This window comes from Cydia splendana, chromosome 11 (genome assembly GCF_910591565.1).
Source record: "Cydia splendana chromosome 11, ilCydSple1.2, whole genome shotgun sequence".
In the NCBI taxonomy this organism is placed as follows: Eukaryota; Metazoa; Arthropoda; class Insecta; order Lepidoptera; family Tortricidae; genus Cydia; species Cydia splendana.
The window spans coordinates 15,405,140-15,429,770 of record NC_085970.1 but is presented as its reverse complement, the minus strand read 5'-3'; the positions used below and the strand labels follow the sequence as shown (position 1 = coordinate 15,429,770).

General features: G+C 36.4%; 1 protein-coding gene across 1 annotated transcript in view; it reads right to left on the bottom strand.

Annotated features, from left to right (window-relative positions):
• Window positions 1–310: 310 nt before the first annotated feature.
• The window catches only part of LOC134795220 (transient-receptor-potential-like protein), a 395,634-nt gene continuing 371,313 nt past the window's right edge, over window positions 311–24,631 (bottom strand). The window contains exon 28 of the mRNA XM_063767051.1: window positions 311–325. The gene's annotated coding sequence lies outside the window, so the exon portion shown is untranslated. The remainder of the gene's footprint in view (window positions 326–24,631) is intronic.

Genomic DNA, 24,631 nt, shown 5'->3' with positions numbered 1-24,631 from the left:
TAGCTAATTGAAACTATTCATTTAATTTATTATTTATTAATTTAATGTCTCCATTGGTTATATAAGCCGTGTGTTAGAACAACGTAATTTAAGACGTTATTGCATAGCGTGCCATAACATCACGCTATTTCTAATATACATACGAACAACGTTATCATTCCGAAACAAGAATAATTAAATATGATTGCGTTTAAGTGCATCTGACTCGTAATTTACTTGTGTTTTAAGCTCAGTTTAATTAGTGCTCTTTAAATTAAATATGAATGTCGTCTGTCTAGCCGGCTTAGGGATCCGCAGGCATTTGCCCATAAAACACTGAAACGTACTTACTTCCAGTATAGATGTGCAGGTTGCGGAAAGGCCGGAAAGTACCCAGTTCGGAAAGTATTCGGAAATAAAAAAAAAACACAGGAAACAAAGAAAACTTGCGAAAATTTCGATTGCCATACAAAATATGAGAAGTTTCCGAAATTTTATCATGTGGAAATTTCGCAATTTTGGAAAGTCTCCGACGGCACATTAGTAGGTAAAGTATCTCGACTCATTCATTTTCAGACTCCCAGTTTATTTTATACACCTTTAATATCTTCAAATAAAAAAATTAGACTGACAGACATCGGAATTGTCCTTTACGAAAACCAGTATTTAATACGGTTTTTAATTAAGTGTAACTAATTATAATTTTGCTGTATACCTACTTGAAACTATAATATTTATGTTTGTTATTACATATAAGCTAAAATATACTATGACTAAATATGTATAAACTAACTAAATTAAATCTAATAATATAAGCTGTATATATTTATAACATATTTCAAAAACTGTGCGTCAAAGAACCCTTGAATATTTGTTTTCGCACTTGGCCCTTTTTATAAACGATATAGTATGGCTGATTTAGACGGCGCGAACTCGCATGCGATTTTAGTTACATTGCGGACTGTTGGTTACGTCCAATTCAACCGACCGATCAAAACCCGCAATGTAATGAAACTCGTATGCGAGTTCTCGCATCGTCTACTGAGCCCTTAAGGATAGTAACCTGACAGGAATTAAGTATTGTTTTTGTATACATTTATTTATAGTACCACGTTGTGTGGCCTTACAGCGGTTGATAATTAAACTGATGAGTCCTATAGTTACCACGAGTTGACACTAAACTTGATGTTTATGTTAAGGATTGCGTGAACTCGACCGCAGTCCATCTCGCTCGCACTGACGTATTTGTGTGCTCGAATTCACGTCGCTAGACTAAAGGTCAAATGTTAAGTCATGGTAGGGCTACTGTCACGGGTACCTACAGATGTGCAAGTTGCGGAAAGTGTCAAAAAAGTTCAGGAAAATTTCATAGCATTTAAGGAAACTTTCATTTTGGATCCCCCATACAAAAATATGTGAAGTTTCGGAAATTTTACAATGTGGAAATTTCGCAATTTTGGTAACTTTCCGACGGCACATAAGTACGTACTTACGGTTATCATGCGGTTATGTCGCTTAGGCCCACTTGCACCATTCCACTAACCCGGGGTTATGCGGTTTAACCGTCAACCCAGTGTCAAATTGCACTGGTAACCATGGTAACTCCAGGTTTAACCGGTTAACCCCGGCTTAGTGGAATGGTGCAAGTGGGCCTTAGAAGCCAATATTGAAAATTTAAATCTAAAGCATAACTTTCGGATATAAACTTCCTGTCGGCGGCTGGCAAGTATTATCGGTATTATCGCCCTCAACACTGAAGTAACTACAATTAGTGAGATTACTTTCTATTTTTGAAGTGAAAACTTCTTTAGCGGCCCTGTGCACTTTTTGTGATGGGGAAAAAATGTTAAACTCGCGACAGGTCATGTGACCGTAAGACGTAGGACGGACACGTGACCTGATCGAAAAACTGTTACAATGTCATTGAGTTTTTTTTTAAATAATTTTGACTTTGTTATAATTTATTAACTTACTGTTGAAAATTTAGTTACTTTATTTACTCCGAGTGTAGTTTAAGGAGTTGTGCATCAAACCAGAATTATAAAAAGTTACTATTACAGTTCTAAAAACGGATTATTTAAATAGCCGTAGTATATTAACCAGTTCTGGATATATCGGGACACAATGTAAGCTGTTTGTCTAGAACAGGACCCATTAAAAGCTAGTTCTGAGCTCGTTTTTCAGGATTTGTGCGAAACAAAAAATGATTGTTTTGACTGAGAAGTCTACAAATTTAAATTGCTTGTTCGTTGTAGATATATGAGTAAGTCTAGATATAATTAAAAATGACTTTAGGCCCTACTTAATTGCATCTTCTTCGCTTTTTATTTTTAATTAGTTCTTAAACTATAACTGATAATATGTGAATTTTATTACTGACTTGAATTGATCTGTACTTTTTCGCTTATGAGACCGTTTATGGATATCAAGTATTCTCAATATTAATTTCTGGTCTACTTTCGGGATATTATAAAAATGTCCACATTTAAAATAAGTCTCTAAATAATTCAAAATACATTCAAACTAGCTATAAACTAAATAAAATAATACTTATACCAATCTAGAGGTGTGTTAATGTTAAGACTGTTAAGTCACCCTGCGGAAGAGTGCCCATATGGCTGGTTACATTTCCACACTGAATGGCGACGCCAATTCTTTGGCCCAGGAATGAGTCAGCTCTTGGGTCACTCGTCTCGAGGAATCTTTTTTTAGGCCCTTGAAGTTACGAGCGTTGTGAATTCACGGGCCAAGGATAATATACCGCAAACGCCCAAAATATGGGGTTGTTTGAGACTTGTTACAAATCGTCTCGTCGCCTGTAGATCAACTTCAATATTCGACCATCCCACGTAGCGACAACAAAAGTTGATATATGGTATGTATTCGCGTTCTTTACCTATCACTTTCTCAAGTTAAATAGGAGTCTAGACTTTGTTTACCGTAATGCTAATTTGTTTACTGACAGCTTCTATTCCTGTGAATATTTTCCCATTAATGTTGTAACAAGGAACCAACTAATTAACGTAGGATCGTAAAATCAGGGTAATTTATGTATATACCAGCTGGAAATTAGTTAAACAAAAGGGCGGTGGCGAGACTACAGACGGTGCAACAAATGGCATGCGATTTTACGATTGCCGGATAAGCAGGAGCAACGAATTCGATCGATCGATCAAATGCCGCAATGAATTGTAAACTGCTTAAGATTATCGGTGACCTTTGGAGAGGCCATAAGCAAATGCAATTAAAATATTAATGTTACCAGTTGTTTGATCTATTTCGTGATACTTTCTTTATACGCTCGTAAATATAACGGGGTATTAAATTAATTTGTTATTGGTTTGCACGAGTTCAAATTGATACTTATTTATGATCTCCACTTATTTGCATTTAAGATAAGTTTACATAATTAAATTGGCTTTCTGTGTGAAAAGGAACCTTACATTTTATTACGTTGACATACGGTCTAATTCGAACTTTAAGATACGTCAAAAATTTGCTAAAAATATGACATGGATCCAATATGTCAATGTTAAAAGTGATTAGGTAAGTACCTACTTTTGTATCTTTAGCAAATTTTTGACGTATCTTAAAGTTAGAATCAGGTCGATAGCCAACGGTAAAACAAAAATATTGAACTTAAAAAAAAATTAACCAAATCTGATTCGCACCGACATTAAACTGAATGGTTCTACTCAAATTATAATTAAAAGTTGTCTTAAATTATTATTAATGGCGTCCTAGCCTAGTCGGTAGTGACCGTGTGCCTACGAAGGAGGAGGTCCCTCGTTTAAATCCTGGTAAGGGCATTTATTTCTGTGTTTATTACATGGTAGATGTGATCAAAGTGGAAAATGATCTTCGATTTTATAAAAGACTTATCCAAAACAATTCTTACCCAATTCTTACCTAATTTATCGCATATTGAATCCATATCCTTCAATCATAGCCATGATCAGGTCGCTATAATGACCGCCATCACAAAAGCCCTTTCAAATTATCTATGGCTTACACAACCGGCGTAGGAGCAATAGGAGAAAGTCGCAATCAAACGTAATAACTTACGCACACTATTACCTTACCAAACTGAGCTTTTCCAAACGACGCCTTTCGTTGTTGGGACAAGGTTTAAATTCCAATGAGACCCACGAGAAGATGAGGCTTTAAGTAAGTATAGTTTTTGACTTTCGTTTTTCAAACTATCAACGGCTTTTGTTCTATTAATAAGGTTAATAGTACAAATTGATATTTGCAAATTGGGCATTGTTTTAAGTTCTGGGTTACGGTACCTAATAGATGTGTTGGGTGAAATTGATTGTAAATGATAGTTAAAGCTTTAAAAAAAGACAATAGATCGTTTGCATTCTTTTATAGGACTCTTAAAAGACTATCAATGGGTAATAATTATAGGAAAAATACACGATCATTTGACACGTTGCGTGCTTGGTCAAAGTTCTTTACTTACATCATTCTTATAATTATTTACTACTACTATTTATGATGATCTAAATTTCTCTGTAACAAATTTCATCTAAATTGGTCCAGCGGTTTAAGCGTGAAAAGGTAAGGAGGTTCTTCTTGACCACGGTGTCTTTAGTAAGTAAAAAGCGTAATTTGACATTAAGAATCCATACATGATAGCAACATGATAGAATCAACACATGAAAGAAACACATCACGTGATTTTATGTGACGCGATAGCATGTCGAATAAGGTTTCAGTAGAGCGATTACCTATGGGCCCTAAAAGTAGGAAAAGTAAAAGCTAGCTAGGCTAGGATTGTTGGTTGACAATACAATAATAACTAACTAACAATGGCTCAGCGAGCCAAAGCGGACTTTAGCCTTCGGCACGAAAATGCGCCAAAGTCCCGATCTTGGGCTAGTTTTAGATCCGGTTGCAATTACACCTGTGTGGTAGCCTTTACTCAGCCGAGAACTCTGAAACTTGACAGACGCAGACAGTATTAGTAAACGCTTTTGCCATTACGGATGGGTTAGCACAACCGGCCCTTAGCCGATCTTCACATTGGATGCGAGTGCCATCGTCGCTATATAGATGAAGTCACTCATTTTATTAAGGAAATTTACAGATATAGAGGCGGCAACAAACCCACACGCCACAACAGTAATGCCAGCTTACCGCACCGATCTTTCTCGATCTCGGCAGGCATTTTTAAGCCGAAAAACTCACGTCCACACAATCATCTCGTACATATCACGACAATCTCCACGTTGCCTGGGGCAGAGGATACTGCTAACAGGAATCCATTTCATAAAATACACCGTTGTTGGATGACAATCAGCATCAAGCTACAATAGAGTATTCTCCAGAATATTGCTTAGAGTTAGACCAAGAAAAGTCTGCAACGATTTTGATAGCACACGCAGTGCAATTGTTTTTTTAAACGTCAAACTTCTATGAAAGTATGACGTATAAATAACACTTGCACTGCGTTGCTATCAAAATCGTTGAGACTTTTCTTGGTCTAACTCTATCAACGCGGTAGCGCAAGTTGCGGTAGCAAAACTACCCAAATACCTCTAGTATTTAGTCAAGTACTACAGCTATGGTACTTGGAATCTACTTAACTTTAAGACTATAAGTAGTTGTTGTGTGATTTTGCGGTAGTGTAGGTACGATATGTAGGACGGTATGGGAATTTAATTTATTCACTTCTATGGTACGCCCTACCTCGTCTTTCAACGTCTTATGTCTTATGTCTGTATGTTTAGGTATTTAAATAAAATTAAACAAACAATTTGTACATTTTCGGGTAGATCTCACATTTATTGGCTAACCTACCAAATACAAAACAGCCTGGATTTGTCACTGAACGACCTGACTTTTTACACGACTGCCCAAACAAAAAGAGTGTATTGTTTTCAGCGTTCATGTTTGTATGTATGTGAGTTTCTTTATTCCACCTTAACTTCTGAATGCCTTAACCGATTTAGACGTATGATACATCATTAGAATCCTTACGTCATCCCGGGTAACATAGGCTACGTGACGTCATTATAAAAACAATATGGCGGACTTAATACGCCATATTACGCAACCTTTAGAAAAAAATATCGTGCAAACCTATCGAGTAGGGTATCAAAATGAAGGGCTGTGAAAGCCGATTGATAATATATATGCAACATGTGGGTTTAAGTTTCATTTTGAGAAAGTAAGAATTGACAAAATATGTTAAGAGAAGCTAATCTCATAAAACCAAATATTATTATTGAATGGGATACTTATTAAAATAAAAGGAAAGGGTTTGACCGCTGATCATAAAAAAATATAATTATATTATATTAGGTAGGTACATACTACTCATAGTTTTTAAAACATGTTCGTAATTGCGCTTATGGAATCGAAAAGTTTAAAATATAACTTCTATTTATTAATCGATACGATACAGAGTCCGTCTAAGCTAACTCTGCACCGACTTTGGCAGAACAAATCGTGAAAGTATCATTATAACCGTAGGTTTGATTTAATTTTAACATTTATGATGATGATGACATTTTTTTTAAGGCCGAAGGGTGAGCTCCACGTAGGGCCTACGGCTCAGAGCGTAAGAAAGATGTGCGCTTCCTGCAACTTGTCCAAGTATATGCACTCGGTCCAAAGCCAGGCGCCAAAGACGCCCCCACACTAAAAGGGTCAGGCGTAGCCCGACGTACGTGACACGCTATACGCTTACCAAAGCCGGGCGCCTTTGGCGCCCTCATACTCAAAGCATCGGCCGTAGCCCGACATACGTGGCGCGTTGTACGCGTTCCAAAGCCGGGCGCCTTCGGCGCCCTCATACTAAAAGAGTCGGGCGTAGCCCGACGTACATACGTGGCGCACTGCGCGCGGTCCAAGGCCAGGCGACTTCTACTTTCTCATACTAAAAGTGTCGGGCGTAGTCCGACGTACGTGACACGCTGTACGCATACCAAAGCCGGCGCCCTCACACTTAAAGGTTTTGGCGTAGCCTGATGTACGTGGCGCGCTGCACGCAGTCCAAAGCCAGGCACCTTCAAATCTCTCATATTAAAAGTATTGGGTGTAGCGTGACACGCTGTATGATTACCAAAGCCGGCCTCATACTCAAAGCGTCGGGCGTAGCCCGACGTACGTGGCGCGCTGTACGCGTTCCAAAGTAGTCGGGCGTAGCCCGATATATGCGGCGCTCTGCGTGCCTTTCTGTACTGAGGACGCCCTCGCAAAAGTAATATAAAGTGACTTCAAATGATTATTAACGAAATCATGACCCCAAAATTAATTAAATAAATAAAAAATTAAAAAACACGACTGCGAAAAAGCGAACTGAAAAGATAAAAATATTTTTTAGTTGTGTTAGTTACTCAACTTAATGAATGTAAAAATTCTAAAAAGTATAAAATAAAATAAATTAATTAAAAATTAAAAAACACGACTGCGAAAAAGCGAACTGAAAAGACAAAAATAATTTTTAGTTGTGTTAGTTACTCAACTTAATGAATGTAAAAAATTATTAGAATATGAGTGTTTAGTGAAGGTTATAAACAACAAACGCAAAAGTTTTATGCTCATTTAGGATCGTGACTGTACCTGTGTATTTTATTTCAATTGCAGTCCCCACCTTTTAAATGGGAAAATGTCAATACATCAAGGTCCCCGACTGCAATTGAAATAAAATACACAGGTACAGTCACGATTCTAAATGAGCATAAAACTTTTGCGTTTGTTGTTTATAACCTTCACTAAACACTCATATTCTAATAATTTTTTACATTCATTAAGTTGAGTAACTAACACAACTAAAAATTATTTTTGTCTTTTCAGTTCGCTTTTTCGCAGTCGTGTTTTTTAATTTTTAATTAATTTATTTTTCCAACATTATTTGATCATGTAGGTACTTAATGTTTTCATCTACCCTCAACTGGCTTAAGGAGCCGTTTGAGGGTTGTTTTCTTTTATTTAAATATTAAAGATTCAGAGTATACAGTCCGTTGTGACTCGGTAACTTGTGAATTGAACAGAAGTGAGGAGTGTCATCATAAACGTCACATTTTCATAAAAAAAATGATTACATTGCCACAATTTGTCATTACAAATGCCATGCAGAGTTAGCGTGGTCCGTCTCGAAGTCTTTACTCAAAATAAATTGTCTGAATTAGGCCCCATACAAACAAACGCTTAAACACACAACACCTTCAGGGGATAAAAATACCATCAGAACGGCTATTACCTCAACTTTTGTAAAACTGGCTCACGACAGCCCCAGGGTTCCAGGAACTCGGTGCCCGTTTCCCCAAATTATTTATTACGTGGCCTCAAATTATGGCGTCGGGCCACTAAACACGTCACGACGTGCGCGGGTTAAATATACGGTGATGTGGGCCTGAGGGCACAAGACGGTTTGAGGAGTGTCTTTCGGGGCCGACAGAGTCAAAAGGGACATTTCTTAAGTGTGGGATATCAAAGCGTTTTCACCGCTTTTGCAATACGAGTAAGTCATCGCCGTTTTCTAAAATGGTGAAGAAAGATGATCAAGTGTAACTATTACTAGAATTGAATTGAAAGAGAGCACAGGTCTAAAGGACCCCGGGTCTAAAGTATGGAAAATGTGGTTTCAGTTAAATGTCCTAGAATTTTGATACGTTATAGATTTCAATTCCCTGAACAAAAGTCTCATGAGTATCACTCTTTCCGGGTCCCAGAGAGTGCGGCCATATTAAACGACAATTTAGTGCAGTTAGTTTAACCAGGTTTAACCTACTAAGGCTTACTATAAAAAAATGCCATTTGAACTTGAAATCAATAGTGAAGGAATGTATGGTTGAATTTCTTTTGTTTTAAAATCGAACGACTCGGTAGAAATGCTACTCTGTTCCAATTGAAAATGTATAAATTACACTGAAGCCTAATTAGAACAGTCGCCAGCAAATATATCGGAGCGGCCAAGGTGCTGCACAAATATCTAAACACGCCTCTATGTATTTCAAGGTGTTAGAGTGCCTGTTCAGATGTTTTTGAGCACTACGGTCGTTTAGATATATCTGATGGCGACTGTACTACGGGTATATAGTGTAAATAACATTATTTGCGGTATTTGACACATTATGACTGACGTATATAGAGATGTAACTAACGCAAATCGATTGTCACAGCAAGCGATTACGATTGGATGGCCACGTAGACTGAGGTATCGAATTGTGACGTATAATGATTTTTTATTTGAGATTTAAATAAAGCTAGAATTATATGGTTTTCCCGCAAGCTACCGGTCTATTTAATACACCGACCGAGTAGGTCGCACCCATTGTCAAAATTGAAACTAACTGGGGATCTATTTTAAAGTTTATTTATGTTATTTCTGTGTCAAATTTGTTGTCTGTTAAGTGACGATAAATATATCCATATTTACAGTTAATTATCCACCTTTTCCTTATTTTTATTAAAAGAAAAATGAAAAATTCATATCGATTTACTTAGACGACTACCGATTCATAACGGTGGTGTCCGGCCAGCCCTAAAATTAAAAAAAAAAGACGTAGAACGTAAACGTTCGCAGTGCAGTTGTTTTCCTTTGTGATTTCGATGTGCAAAACATTTTACGTAGTATTGCTGTTGTGAGTGACAGACGTCAAATACCGCAAATAATGTTATTTACACTATAGTAAGGACGCTAAGCACAATGGCATATTGACCGCACATCATTATCATCATCATCATCGGGACGCGCGTGCGATAGAGATAGGAAATGGCGGGTAAATGTACGAAATTATTCATGCTTAGCGTCCTTACTTTAGGACCATGGGCCTTACGAGGTTAAAACGGTGATTTATAAGATTTTCACTTGGCTAGGCCCCCTTTTATAGATGTAACGACTTATATAATTGTAGTTTCGACGTCATTTATAATTTTAATTATTCGTTGCATGCAATACGGAAAGCGTTCAAAAGGTAATGTCCAAGATTTTATTATTAGTATAATGAGCAGGGAACCCTTTGCGCGTATTTTTGAGGCAATGTATAGCGACACTCACAGTAAGTTATCTTCAAATATTATGAATTAACCCTCTCAATACCTAATACTTACTCTCGTATTTTAGTGCAAGAGCATCACTCAGATATTCAGATCCTCCTTTTATAAACTAGGTTATAAACTATACTGTGAGTGTGAGCCAAATTTAAACGAAACCTGTTCAGCCTTTTGTGCGTGAAATGGGAATAAACATTCCTACTAAAATTTAAGTTAACAAAATGTAAAATCAGAGCTTTTTTTACCGAAACAAACTATTCAAGTATTTTTTAGTCCCATAGAAGTTTATTTATTATCATAAAATTACACATAAAACAAATTATGACAAAAAAAAATAAACTGAGAATTAAACAGACTAAACTAAAACTACCTAAAACGTAAAAACCTACAAATAGAAAATTGGCCCCAGGTCGGTGCCGTCCGGTAGGGTCCCATAGATCTTCAAATGGCAGAAGAAACAGTCTCATATTTAGTACTTCTCGTGAAATGAAGTCCATGTCTAATTGTGACTTCATGGGACTCCTACAGATGTAGTGCATAATTGTTTTCCATCGTATTTTCTCGGAAACGTTCGTATTTGTCATGCTACTTCAGTCAACCTCAGTACTTTTTGTACCGAGACTGACTGAAATAGCAAGACACGTTCGTACGTTTCCGTGAAAATACGATGGAAAAGAATTATGTACCACATCTGTAGCCTGTTTCACAGATGGACTACTCTATATTAATCTACTCTACTAATGTCCAAGAAGGTTTTATTATTATTATAATGAGGAACCCTTGCGTTGCGTGGGGCGCGGGGTCAGCTGGGCGGTTCCGTTCGTGCGCCTTATCGGCCACAGATCTCGATTGCTTTGCCAGTGCAACCCTAAAATGGACGAGTAGAACCCTTTAAAAAACAAGGTGATAACTGTGTATGGAACGTATTGGCGTTTAGTGCGTTTTTGAAGTGAGATGATTGAAATTGTGTAGCATATACGGGTATATGTGTGGAGTAGGTACCACGAAAGCGTTGTTTTTAAGTAGGTTTTGTGGAGAGGAAAATTTATACGCGTGCTTTTAATAGTGTGTTTTAATTTATTTAACTTGTAACATACCTAGTGACAAAACTGTAGGTACGGTGACCTTTTAGAAAGGTTTTAAGTCCTAAATACTAATAAATGGCTTGTTTCTGATAGTGATTTTTATTAATGTGGTATTTTAAGGACAACAATTCAACCCTTATTGCAATAGGGTCCTATCTAGTTAAATCAGTTACTTTTTTAGAACTGTCAAAACGATTTGCTAATATTGAATTTCTATGAAACATTACATCGTGACGTCACGGTTAACCCACCTACTTTTTATATTTCTATCCGATTTATTAAATAGAACTTGTGTTTAAAAATAACTCCTATCTGTGTTTTTCTAATAATCTGGTGCTTTATTTCGTGCATGGTGTAAAATAATTTATTTTAAATACAGTATAATACCCTATAACAGTTAAGTGTTGCTACACGAGAATTTGTAATTGACATTATTTTTCATTTTGACCAAATGTGTTAATTTTAATAACAAACTTGTGGTTTATATTTATTTCCATGAACTACAAACTAAATAAGCCACTTCGGTAAACGGATAACATGTAAAAGCATATGTTTTTGTTGAAATCGAATATCGCAGTGTAACGGAAACAACAGCTGTTATTGAAGAGCACCGAGAAACCTCAAAAAATCGCACTTGCATATAAAAACAACGGATGGAGGCCAAAAACGTTGCGACTTTCGATTAGGACCAATTTGAGAGAAATTGGAACTTTTTAATCTTAATAAGTATGCCGATGTATTTTATGCTTTTTATTGATTCTGAGTTAAAATTAATATCGCTTAAAGTTAAAATTATAAGTTTTAACCAAAATGGAACCATTGGAAACCAGTAGGTACTGTCAGCTGCAGAAAAAACTGTTATTTTTTCTCTACCAAAGTTAACGTTTGCTGTATTATTCCAACTAACACCCATCATCTGTCATCATCATCATCATCAGTCGTTCCCTCAATGCTGAGGATCGTGACATCATGTCCTAATGTTGCTGACCAGTCTCTTCCATAGGCTTCTGTCACCCGCCATATGTACCCATCATCTGTAATCTCTGTTAAATGTTTTGACCATTCGAAATTTGAAAATGGGCCCGTTGATTAGTCGAATTCATGCTCATCTCTAATTGGCTGCGCCCCGTAACCAAGCGAGTTGCGCGTGCGCCGCCATAGTGTTCGTCTCAAAACAGTACGAAAGCATTGACTATAAAAACTTTAAGACAAATGCTTGTTTCAAATATGTAGGTACTTCAAATTGTTTTTAATTCTAATCCCTTCCCATTTATTTGAACTATACTTATTTACTTATTTCGAAGTTTTCGAACTCAGAAATATTTTATAATTAAGGATGAAAGGAACTCATTTATTGTATAATAAGTATTATAAAATATAAATGGTTTAAATGGATAGTAAGTATGTATTTTTGTACTCGTCATGTACCCACGTTACATAGGTAGTAGATACTCTAATATAAGGCAACTTGACGTATTATTACGATAGAAGAAGAAAGAAGAAGAAGTGTCTCTACATCTGTGTAAAGTGTAATAAAGAAATGAAAACAGGTAAACTCGTGTTGCAAATCTAACGACTTGCGTCGCAGGACCTTCAGGCATATAAGGTGTGAGTATACTGTTTAACACACTGTTTATTGTGCCACGATACCGTTGACCTGTGACTCACACAGCCATATTCGTTCATAGAGTACCTATTTTGTTGCAGGACTGTTGTTACGAATCATATAAGTAGCTATCAAAAATGTTATGCTCTCTATTCTTTTACGTCCTTAGAACAGTTTTGAAGAGTAGGTCTATTACTTTATTTTCCTATTTTGATTCAAAGCCAAAAGTAATGTTTCCACTGGTAAAGGTACGGTAATGATCTAATGACCTGTTATTAACACAGAAAATATTAATAACGACGCTCGAATACTAATGTCGTCTAAGCGACTGCCAACCACTAAAAGGTGCCTTTATGGATGACTCACGCTAGCCCGGGCGGTACCTGGGCCGAGACGTCCGACATGTAATGTTCTATGATGGCTGATCGGTGATCACGTGTTGCTTTCCCTAGAAAACGAAGCGCCGGAAGCTCCGGCCCGGCCCCGGCCCGGTCTAGCGTGATCCTTTACCCGCGGAACGTTATAACCGCGCTAATAACATAGTAAATTGGGTCTACAAGCTTAGATACACAATATTAGCATCATCTATTTTAATCGTAAAGCTTTTTGTTTATAAAGATGTTCACGTTGAGTCTGAATTGTACAGTCAGTCAAAATCAACCAAAACCCAATCAGGAAACAACGCACCAAAATAATTTGCCACCCGGGAATATTTTAAAAAATCTGTTACATACTAATAGTTCTATACGAGTATGTAGGGACATATCTTTTTGCTAATCTGTTAGATAATGGTAGATAATTTGATCCGCTAGTTTTGACGCTAAGTAGTTAAGTACCTAACAGTATAAAGTTTTGTTAAAGTTTTGCAACAATATTGCCACTTAACAACATCTATTGGTACCCGCGAAGCCTTGAGTGTGTACGTGTTAACATTTTATTATTAGTCGTACCAAATGGACGTGTGAAAATGTATCCACTCGTTAACGTACTATGAATTTAAAGTTATGCGTCTTTTAGATGTTATTCTCAAGTATAATTCTATTTTTAACTTAACGTTTTAAACATTTTGTGCGTACAGACCTACCTAATTACATAGTGAGTCCTAAGTTTCTGTGTGGTATAAAGACTGACTAAATATCCTATACTAATGTTAGTTTTTTGTGGGATCCATGAATATAGGATTGGAAGAGCTGTACCTTACCTTCTATGAATATTATTACAAAAAGAAAAACAATATGGCAAGCTCCTATGGATCTGCAAATACCTAAGATTGTGCCGGATATTTTTGCAGGCTCGTTGTGGAGGTAATATTGCGGGTGATTATACTTCAATATGGCTAGCCTAGATTTTATAATGTGCATTGTGGTAACTTAGAAAACGGGGTAATTTTTTAAATCACTTACATCTACGCTACTGCAACACTTGTCATGGTATCTTGCTTATGTACTGTTGCTAAAACAGGAAGTGCGTATGCGTTATACTTAGACATCGGTTACACGCTAATTCTGGTGTCAGTTCAGTCCATCAGTCTGGTCAGGCTGACGGGAGAATTATCGTGTAACACGCGGACTGATAGACTGATGGTCAGGACTGATGAAAATTTAAATTTTTTGATAATATTCGTCAGTCCGTTTTGAATGACAGAAAACTGATAGGAGACTGATCGTGTAACCTGTTTGTGTCATTCTCGCGTCAGTCACCATATTAGACACAACTAATAAATGACTGTGTTGCGTTCTGTGTCCAAATGGAGACTGTGTCGTAATTTTATCAGTCTGTTGTCAGTCTGGACTGATCGTCTAACCGTGTCCATTTTCCATCATTCTGGCATCAGTCAAAACTCGAATGGACTGATGGACTGAACTGACGCCAGAATTAGCGTGTAACCGATGTCTTAGATACTTGAACATTATTATCATTTATTTACCCTGTTTGAAAAATATGTTTTGATTGTTTACTTGAACATTAGGTTATTGATTAAATTCATGTATTTTTCAATGCGTGAGGAGATACTCTAAGATTGGATATAACTTCGCAATAAATATTTATATGATTCTGTTGCACCCCACATTGCAATAATATAATCGCATCAAAATTTAACACGAAATTTAAGGGAGCCCTAAATCTTTACGGATGCAATATTCTTGTTTGCATTTATTGCCAATTTATATTGATTAACAATAAAAAGTGTTGCGACAGCGTATCTTTATTATGTTCGCATAAATTTTCAACCAATTAAAGTACGTATTAAAAATGTATCAAAATTGGGGCCAGATATCTCAGAGTGAAGGTTAAAGTTATTAAAATTGTAGCCAAATTAGTTTAAGTGTACATAAGGCTAATTTTGTGATATATACAGCCATATTTTGACGTCGTGGCCTAGTCGGCAGTGACCCTGCATATGAAGCCTGGGTTCCCGGGTTCAAATCCTGGTAAGGACATTTATTTTTGTAACGAGCACGGATATTTGTTCCTGAGTCTGGGTGTTTTATATACTATTTTAATATTTATAACATTTTATAAATAATTAAGGTTTACTCGGGTAATTCCGAATTTCGGAATATTCCGAAAATTACTAATACCTACCAAACGCGGCTACATTAATAGCGTCCCGAGCCAACTGACGCGGGGAGGGAGATACTTGAACGTCATAGGGAGTGTTGCCAGAGCAAATAATGTAGCCGCGTTTAGTAGATATTAGGAATTTTCGGAATATTCCGAATTTCGGAATTACCCGAGTAAACCTTATACATTTTATAGGTACCTATATCGTTGCCTAAGTAACACAAGCCTTATTGAGCTTACTGTGGGACTAGGCCAATTTTTGTGAGATTGTCCTACCTATAATATTGCTTATTAAGATAAATAGTGTCACAAGCATACCTAGCTTAAGACGAAACGGGAGCCGAGCTAAAAGTCAATTTTGAGATTTCAAGCTGAATATACCCGTCGCTCTGACGGGGCGTGAGAGACTGTATTTGTGTGTGTAATGCACGCACACAGATGCGTACGCTTGCACCCGCGCGCGCCTCATTGCCGACAATTTGCAATGTTATTTTTCGTGCGTTACTGCCACGAGGCGTTCACTTATTACTTACTGTGTTGCGATTGAATTTTTTGACCCGGCTTACGTTTACGGAACTCGATAATCTTTCTACTACTGTGACTTGGCTTTGTTTACTTGACTTTGCTGATCAGCTTATTGTTTTGGACTCCGTGAGTTGTGGTTACCTATTGGACCGCACGCAATTCATCTACCTTTATTCAAGTAATTAAGCGTAATTAGCCGAAACCTTTATAAGAGTGTAATTCATAAGAAGTACATTATTTTTCAGGTAGGCCTTATTATACCTACTATAGGCCTTATTACCTCCTAGTACCTTAGTAGTAGTAGTACTACTACGGAAATTGATTCAAAGACTCAAGACTGACTTAAGTGGCAGTAGGGTGTAGGGTTTTTTCTAGGCTTAATGAGTTCGCTGAAGCTTATTTTTTATACTTAGCGCACAGAACCACTAGTTTAACAGTATCAGCTCTAACCACATGTCACCATTTTGTCCTTTACGTAACAAACTCAGGGGCCCAGAATATCCGATGTACCTATCAAATCAAGGTTCTGTACCAAATAAGGCCCGGTTATTATAGTTCGTTATTTTTTAGCATTAGAAAGAAGGTAAACAATCATGACGTGTCTTTTTATTAATAATTATTAAAAAACGCTTTCAAAAATTAGTTTATATTACTTATGAAAGCAAAAGAATATAAAAAAGTATATGATTAATACATACATACATACATACATACATACAATCACGCCTATTTCCCGGAGGGGTAGGCAGAGACCACGGATTTCCACTTGCTACCATCCTGACATACCACTTTCGCTTCCTTCACATTCATAACATTCCTCATACACGCTCGCCGGTTTAGGGTGCTCTTGCTCATTAATATGATTAATATGATTTATAATTCTAACATATTTGCTATGACTTATTTTTCAATGGTAATTTTTAATAAGACATGTCAAAATCTGTTACCTTAATGCAAAAAAAAACGAACTTTAAGCGTGCGAACTTTCAAAATTTCATTTTTTATAAGATAGTATAAGTAGATGGGCAAAAATTTTGCGTCCATGTCCACCAGTGAGTAAGTGATTGAGATACCTAAACATTTAACTTAATAATGTAAAATGATATAATTTACTAACCTACTCGTTTAATTTCAGGTAGGTTGAATAAGGAACCAAGTAACCATGGGGAGGAGCAGTATTTACTAACATTTTCTTTTTGGGTCTTCAGAGTGTATCGTTTCCTTTTTTTTGCACATATTACACTTAAATATATATTCTCTGTGTAAACCCTTACGTCTTTCAATGACAAAGGCAAGATCAGCAAATGTACAATTTGTATGATCGTGCCTGATATTTGAGATCACAGAAAATAAATATTTTAAATCCACTATTCTGCGACCTTCTAAAATTTTGTTTTATCATGATTCATGATCAAAAAGCTCGGATTCAATAGTCATATCAAACGTCGATTATGCAGTTGATGATGAGCTTGCATTTTCTACCATTGGTGCTGCAAATGCATCAACCGGTGGCGATAAACTTTGCCCTCTTGTAAAACAAATTACTATTGTGATTGTGTCCAGCAAAAGGCCAAAATTCGGTTTACTTTCCTGTTTAAAATATTACTAATTTATTCATATTTCAGATTAGGTACATAGGTAACTGTCTGAATGTTACAATGCCAGCTGGCAAATTCTATCACATTTGTTTGTTTGGTAGTCATGGTAACATTCACTTACATTGATATCCTTATTAAGATCTGTATCTTATTATCCAGACCTTAAAATATTGCCACCGTTGCCCTTTAAAAAAATACTGTTTAAATAATTGGCTACTCAAACAATGCTTCTATAGTATAAATAATGACTACACAAAAATGGGTAGTATTGTATATAATGCACGAAATAAGGCCCGATTCTTAAGCGGGTTTAAATTTTGAGGCCATGTCCGCTAATACTATAGACAAAATATCAAGTTTAATAAACACAAAAAAAAAAACATTGATGGGCCTTATTTTATAATTTAGGCCTTACTTTGTAATTTAAAGTAGAGTTAGGCCAAGAAAAATCTATAGCGATTTTGATAGAACACGCAGTGCAAGTATTATTTCAAACGTCGCTTCTATGAAATTATGACATATAAATAACACTTGCACTGCGTGTCCTATCAAAATTGCTGTAGACTTTTCTTGGTCTGACTCTAAAATATTCTTTATTACACCACAAACATAAAAACAAATTTAAAAAAAACCGGCGAAGTGCAAGTCGGACTCGCACACGAAGGGTTCCGTACCATTATTTATAAAAACGGTCACCCATCCAAGTACTGACCCCGCCCGACGTTGCTTAACTTCGGTCAAAAATCACGTTTGTTGTATGGGAGGCCCCACTAAAATTTTTATTTTATCCTGTTTTTAGTATTTGTTGTTATAGCGGCAACAGAAATAAATCATCTGTGAAAATTTCAACTGTCTAGCTATCACGGTTCGTGAGATACAGCCAGGCCCCTGTTTCACCAACGTGACAGGTGCGACGAATTGTAAAATCACTGTTGCTGACGTCACAGGCATCCATGGGCTACGGTTACCGCTTACCATCGGGCGGGCCGTATTCCTGTTTGCCACCATCATTGTATTATTAAAAAAAACTTTATTATATCGGATAAAAACAGATATTTCTCCTGCGAGGTTTCTGACAATTGTCACAAGAAACACTACAATTGTCACGAAATTCCGACATATAACTCATTACCTGTCAAGAATTACCTACAATTCTTCTAAATCTTTGACAATTGTCAGAAACCTCGCAAGAGAAATATCTGTTTTTATCCGATATAATAAAGTTTTTTTAAATAATACAATGATGGTGGCAAACAGGAGTACGGCCCGCCCGATGGTAAGTGGTAATCGTAGCCCATGGATGCCTGTGACGTCAGCAACAGTGATTTTACAATTCGTCGCACCTGTCACCGATGTGAAATTGGGGCCTGGTGACCTTCTGGTGACAGACGGACGGACGGACAGCGGAATCTTAGTAATAGGGTCCCGTGTTTTACCCTTTGGGTACGGAACCCTAAAACCGATTTACAATGTAGATAAAGGTAGCAACAGGCGGTCTTATCGCTGTTAGTTCTTATTCTTCGTTTGTTTAGCATTAGAGTGAAGGTGACGTGTCTTTTTTAAGCATGCAATCGTATAATTATTTAGCTTTTTTTGTAATAGTTATGTAGGGCAAACCTTGGCTTATCGGTGATACATGGTAATTCGGTGATACTCCGTTATAATCTTACACAGTTCTCACCATGAGGAAATGCGAGCTATAAAATCATTGGCAGCTGTCAGTTTTGATGCTTGCAATTGGGTTGGCAGCGATTTAATTGCTTACATTTCAGCATTGTAAGCTCTGCGAAAGATAACAACCCATTATCACCGAATTACCAAGTATCACCGATAAGCCAAGGTTTGCCCTACTTAGTGGTTAATATTAGTATTTACTATTTTTTTTTTCAATAATGCTTAAAAACGAAGTATAGACATGACAACCAAATATTAACGCCATTGTAGGGCAGGCTATACAGAACATGAATCATTAGTACTGTCACGCTCCGTGATTGTTGAGCCATTTAGGGTTCTAGCTAAATTGGACATTCCATAGAGCACGAGTAAGTATGGAACAACCAATTCAGCTAGGACCCTAAATTGCTCGACAATTACGAAGCGTGCCTGTAGGTACCTAAAAATTTTGTTAACCCATTTTAACCATGCAATAAAATATTTTTGATTTTGATTTCTAATTTGAAATATTAGAATCAAAAAGTTCATAATAGATTGTATATCATAACTACAAAAATGTGTTCCCTACTCTCAACCCAAAACCCCTTGTATCTTAGGATCTATATATTTTCACACAAGACGGTTTATCGATAACTTCTTACATCACTAGATTATCGACATTAAATGTCGACTATTGCCCATCACTTTTCTGGCTGTGTACGTATTTAGAAACTTGACTCCGCCCCTAAAATTAGTGCGATAGGGACAACTGCAGCTGAGGCGAAAAATCCTGCGTAAAAATGACAAAAATCGAGGTTTCGTAGTCCTCTTTTTCCTCCCCCAAAACTTAACCAATCGTAACCAAATTTGGAAATCTAAATGATTATGAAATTATCTGTGTCGGACCGTTTTGCTTTTTTGGCTAATTGATATCAGTTTTGAATACCACGCCTCTCATTGCGGCATAGTCTATTAGGCCATTTTGGCCGTTTTTGAAGGGCTCTAGCGCCTTAAAAAACAAAAATATCAAAAAAAGCAAAACGGTCCGACACAGATATTGACAATATTAATCTGTGTTGAAAAAATCATTGCTCTAGCTTCAAAAACCACGGAGGAAAACGAGGACTACGTTTGTATGGAGAAATGACCACTCCTGTTGGCTCTTAAGCTAATGTACTCGCTATTACTGATGCGCTACATCTAGTCTTTAACTTCCATTTCAATACATATGAACAACTTTCATATGACCTTTCCAAAAGTATGTCTACTACAAGCAAACATGCATAAATCATTTCAAATCCAATATCGGTGACAATCTCCATTTCATATTCCAACTCATTTGTTATTTCTGAGCAATAAATTTAAATTACAATAACACAACGACGCCGTATGTTGCGTTATGCTAATTTAATAATAAACTTAACAGTAATGACTGGAGACGTGTATTTTGAATGGATAATACGATAATTTAGATTATCTGCCGTATTCGAACTTCAAGATATTCACAAGAGACGACACGTACTAGATCCATTCTAGATACGTTATAGTTTAGATATCAACTAGTTCTCTTTTGCAGCGCAATTCGGGCAACCAATGTCACTTTTACGTTAGATAGCGTAAGATATCTATTAGATGTGAATTGGATCTATAAGTCATATCCTGAGGAAATCGTTCAAGAGTATCTCCAGAATCGTGCAAATGTCAAATTTGACAGGTTAGAGTCTTAAACATACCTATCGTTATCGTATCTTGGTGATGTCTAAAAGATATCTAATAGATGTCTATTTCAAAATCCGAATCGGGCCCTAAGTAATGTGCGGACATTTTGCTTAAATGATACAATAGTGTGGGAATAAAATACAATCATAGAAATTTCTCGTGTCTTTTGTAAATGCATTAAGATTGTTGAAAAATATAATTGAGCGATTAATTGGATAAGCAGGTAATTGAAAGACTACTTTCACAGATATTACCTGGGAATTTATCTTTAAATAAATAAATAAATAATAAATAAATATTATAGGACATTTTTACACAAATTGACTAAGCCGCCGCGGTAAGCTCAAGAAGGCTTGTGTTGTGGGTACTCAGACAACGATATATATAATATATAAATACTTAAATACATAGATTACAACCATGACTCAGGAACAAATATCTGTATCATCATACAAATAAATGCCCTTACCAGGATTCGAACCCGGGACCATCGGCTTCATAGGCAGGGTCACTACCCACTGGGCCAGACCGGTCGTCTTTAGTTTACGATAAAGAGAGAGAAAAAGTATCCGGCATCTAGATTTTCAGCATTTTCACATGGCAATCGGTATTATGGACATACAATGAAAATAAGAATAGAATAGAATAGAATAAAAAAACATTCATTAGCATTCGTAAGCACAAACAGAAAATAGGAAATTATACAACAGAAGAACATAGGAAAGAGAAAGTGCCACGAAATGGTCTCATCTCAGCATGATGCTAGGTTTTCCAGCGCTGATCTTTCGGTCCATACAATCACGACAGATAAGGGAGTTAAACTTTTAAAAACATGAATAACATGATGGAACATCTATACATATAATTTTTAATAACAAGCGAATGGCGTTATGTACATAGTCTGGAAACACAACTTGTCAGTAAGAATCAGGAAAACTATACTCATCCCTTTCTTTTGGGTGCTAGTAGGTACTAGCTGTAAAGACAGTATGGTTATATTTGTCTATGTTTGAAATGAGGCAGTCCTGAAGAAAATGTCTATTGTGAGTTCAAGGATTAAAACGAACCATCATGAGACATGCGACGAAAGCCTGGACTGGAGTCATGCCCCATCGTGTCATGAATACTTTTATAAGCACGTCGAATGGCTACTGTCTACACGACTAGAGACACTTAAAATGACGTCATCTAATGTAACACTTGTAAATGCGTCACAAATTTATGTGACCCCGCTAATGGAAGGTACTTACCTTCTGTCTGTGGTAAACATTGGTATGTAAAAACTGACATTGTTTTAAATACCTAAAGTGGATGGGAAAGTTTTTATGTGTGTTGTTCACGTTCTGCCAAATAAATAATTAAAAAAAACCTTAGATGGGTCGAAGAGTCAAAGGTCCCATTTTGTCGCCTACCATAAGGACGATCTCTTCTTGAGCAAATCTTTGCTTGAAGTATGACGCGAATAACCTGTCAAAGCATTCTTATGAATTCGCCGCATTCGCCGAATTGAGAACTGAAATATCTGACGAAGCATTTGAATATCAACTACGGAACTTTTTATTGAATAACCCGTTATATCCAGCGGACGAATACATGGAATTAAAATTGAAATACTTAACTGTTTGATATTATACTTAGCTTATGTAAAATTGATTTTATTTGACATTCGTTCTGAACTTATTACCTATGATTACCGCTCTTAGTTTTAGTATGACGATCATTATGAGGTATTAGACATTTATTCTGTTATTTACTGAGTTTTTTAATTTTTCAATTTGTTGATAGTCCTCAAATTACTTTTTAAATTATAAATTGTTAGTTTTCATAATTTGTAATTTGATTATCATTGTTGACATTTTATAATTACGTTTGCATGCTAAATTATTGACGATCATAATGTAAATTCATATAGATTAGCGTAAGAATAATTTATACTGTAATTTATCATTATGAAATAAATAAACTAAACTATGGCAAGCGACAAGTGGGACTTTTCGCTTGGAAACAGACAAATCTAGATATAGTTTTTTTAAGTACCTAGCTAGTTGTAGTTAGATACAAATAAGTACTAGGGATAACTCTCTACACTTTTCACTTTTCGACGAAAACACTAAACATACAAAATTTAGTCACCCACACCAAAACAGATCAAAATAACAGAAATCGACTGACGTGCTCCAAACGGTTAATGCCTCACATTCATGCTAAATCATAATCGAAACAGTAAAGTACTCGACGACCGCATAATAGCAGATTGCTTCATATGGACGTGTATTACAGATTGTTGTTACCTCTTTCTGTTAAACAACGAATAACATACGCACCGGATTGAACCCTAGAATCCTAGTAACGGCGGGACAGTCACGTTTTGTCATAAGAAGGCGATTACCATCTCTCATACCACGCATGTGACGTAATACGACGCACGAGCAGGCGCGTTGTAGACCAAATGTCATTCTAGCGCATTAAAATAGACCATTTTCCGGGTTTGCGATCCCGGTTTTCGTGGTTTTCTGATCTTATTTGTACCTATGCGGACAACGTGTGGCAGTTATAGTTTATATTTATTTGTTATAAACGTGACAAGCATGGTATAATAATATACTCCGCCTGGTACTCCATTCCCGTCTTTTCTAGGTCACCTAACTGACACGGGCCTACGTCATCATGCGACAGCGCTATATGATAATATGCGATAGCGCTATATATAGCGGCCATGTTGTTGTGACGTAGGCCCGTGTCACTCTGGGAATGGAAGACCATGTTTTATTAGACTATGGTGACAAGTAGTGTAAAATACATTTGTCATGGTTTTCAAATTACCTACATAATTTGAAAAAAATGTTAGATATTTATGATAATTTCAGCATAGATTGTACAAAGATCATCGTATCTGTGGCTAAGCCAAAGGTCGTAGGTTCCACATTGCCGCAAGAAGACGATACTCGTAAATATCTTATTTATTTTATGATGATGCACTCGTTTGCCTGTCTCTTTGTAGCTGTAGCAGCCATTGCAAAATCAGTTCGAATTAGGAATTTATCCATAACTAGGGACCCGCGCCGGCTTCGCACGGGTAAAACTTAACAAATTATATATCTAAACCTTCCTCAAGAATCACTCTATTGATAGGTGAAAACCACATGAAAATCCATTCAGTTGTTTTTGAGTTTATCGCGAACGTACAGACAGACAGACGCGGGGGACTTTGTTTTATAAGATGTAGTGATAGTGATAATGAACATAGGTTTTTATAGCTTTTCCTTTTTTAAAAAAAAAAGAAAGTGCCCGTTAGGCGGTCGAATATTCTGTCAAAGAGATTACCGAAAAAAAAGTGTTGGAAATTCAATCTATGTCAATGCAGCATATTGCAACATGTGTCTAAATAAATCTCATCATAAATGTCGAGGTATCAGCATGCATGCTGCTAGTATTGCATATGGATGTATTCTCATTACCACGAAAACTCATAAACATAAATAATGTTAACACGTTCCTTTACTTTGTAATGGAGTCATGAAATGTTATTGATCTTTAATAAAATTCGTAATCGAAACATGGTTAAAATGGTGTGAAATTTTACGGTTTCGATGTTTTTATTTATTTTAGTGACCTGCATTTGGATGTTAATGTTTTTTTTGGTTAAATTATATTTTAATTGCGTTCTTGGAAAAATGTTGTTTTAATTTTTTTTTTTCAATAAATTGATGAGTGAAAGTGTATGTTTAGATTATTTTAGATAATTGGATGATATAAAAAGGACTCAATAATATCAGGTGAAATTAAAGATACAGTTAACTCCATAAATAACGTGGTCAAACTCAATACTTTTTGTCGAGAGGAGGCACACCACTCAAGCTGAAAGGGGGGTAAACGAGAACCATAAAAATGAT